Below are 2,154 nucleotides of genomic sequence, written 5' to 3'. Positions count from 1 at the left end.
GGGAAGCAAAATTCCCCGTCATCAGCCCCTAGTTCAAACCGGATATAATTTGGCTGTGATTCCCCTGCTAAAGAGAGGGTTTTTAATGAGTTTAGCACATCGCCTAAAGGTGAGTGCCGGAAGATGTCCGCGGAACTGAATTCGACGATCAGCGCCAAGGCTCGGCAGACGCGGATGCATGTAGTTCGGAACCAGTGGCCGGAGATGAATTCGGGGGTCCGTTTAAGCAGACCCCGCTCGAGGTTGGGTCTATGTGCGGCTCCAACGCCGTTGAGTCTGCGACTTCCGTGGTGGGGTTAAGCTTCCCGTCTTCGGATGGCGCAAGCTGCTCCGGATCTAGGGCTAGAGCTCTTACATGCACGATCTCCTGGGTATGGTCCGATGACAGATTTAGGCCATGTTCATCGCGGTGGCAGGGAGTGGCTTCCATGGGCTCAAATCCGTCGAAGATCAAGTCTCCACGGATATCAGCGACGTAGTTCAAGCTTCCAAACCTGACCTAACGGCCAGGGGCATAGCTGTCGATCTGCTCTAGATGGCCAAGCGAGTTGGCCCGCAGTGCGAAGCTGCCGAATACGAAGATCTGGCTAGGGAGAAAGACATCCCCCCGGGAAGCGTTGTTGTAGATGATGGATGGAGCCATCGAACCTTCTAATGACGGCACATCAGAACTCTCAATGAAAGCACCAATGTCGGTGTCAAAACCGGCGGATCTCAGGTAGGGGGTCTCGAACTGTGCGTCTAAGGTTGATGGTAGCATGAGACGGGGGACACGATGTTTACCCAGGTTCGGGCCCTCTCTATGGAGGTAATACCCTAATTCCTGCTTGATTGATCTTGATGAATATGAGTATTACAAGAGTTGATCTACCTCGAGATCATAATGGCTAAAACCCTAGAAGTCTAGCCTATGTGATTATGATTGTCCTCTCCTCTACGGACTAAACCCTTCGGTTTATATAGACACCGGAGGGGACTAGGGTTATACAAAGTCAGTTATAGAGAAAGAATCTTCATATCCGAACGCTAAGCTTGCCATCCATATACGGGTGAGAGTCTTCGGTCTTGTATCTTCATAGCCCATCAGTCCGGCCCATGTCCAACAGGCCGGACGCCCGAGGACCCCTTAGTCCGGGACTCCCTCACTTACGGCAACCCAGTATCAGTCAAGGATTCGAGTGAAACTAGTTCCACAGAAAACTTATAGTTCAAGGCATAGTCCACTATTCAAGTTTTTTGCGGGGTAGTCCATTATTCAAGTTGTGGTCTAGTGTAGCATAAAGTTCTAAGTGGAAGTTCAACTTAACAGTCTCCACTAAATATCGGTATATAAACAATATTTTGGAACTAAATAATGACATGTGCCAATGAGACTTTGTGGGGGATTGTTGGAATTTGTGAGTAGGCCTTTGGCCCAAAGCCCAACTAAAAATCAGAAATTCTGATGGCCCATTCAAGCATGGCTGTGAGTGGTGTGAGTGAGACTAAAGTTTAGTCCCACCCCGCTAGTTGAGTGGGAGTTGCACCCTTTTATAAGGTGAGCTCTTCTAGCACTTGTATGAGCATGAGAAGAGGAGACCTACACGCGCGCTCCTCCTCCTCGCTCGCCTTCGATTCTTGGATCCGACTTGGATGTGGGGTTTACTCCCATGACCTACCCGGCGTGCATTATTTAGACAGGCAGACGTCTACCCTAGCCGCTGCCGCATCGTATGATTTTGCATCATTTCAGATCATTGCGCTGCCACGCAAGTCTTCTTCATCCCTCCTTCTGGCGTGCACCGTGAGAAGGGACAATAGGCCTCCGGAACCCCGCCTCTCATGATCCTGTACGGGAGAGGGTGGATCAGGTTTTTGGGAAGCGCACTCGTGCGACTGCTGAGAGCGACAACTTCGCCAACGGAGACTTCTTCCCCGATCTCGCACTACTAGGAAAACGGATATACCTAATATGGACATTAATGACGCACCATGTATCTGGTGCGCCATTTCTATGTTTTTACTAATGGCGCGCCACATGAGCAGTGCGCCATTACTATTTTTTTGGATCCATCCCCCCCACCAGACATAGCAATGGCGCACCTAGGTGCGCCACTGCTATGCTACACAGTAGTGGCGCACCTACGTATGGTGCGCCATTGGTATGTCTTCTCA

The sequence above is a fragment of the Triticum dicoccoides genome, chromosome 7A (genome assembly GCF_002162155.2).
Source record: "Triticum dicoccoides isolate Atlit2015 ecotype Zavitan chromosome 7A, WEW_v2.0, whole genome shotgun sequence".
NCBI lineage: Eukaryota > Viridiplantae > Streptophyta > Magnoliopsida > Poales > Poaceae > Triticum > Triticum dicoccoides.
This window is presented reverse-complemented; position numbering follows the sequence as displayed.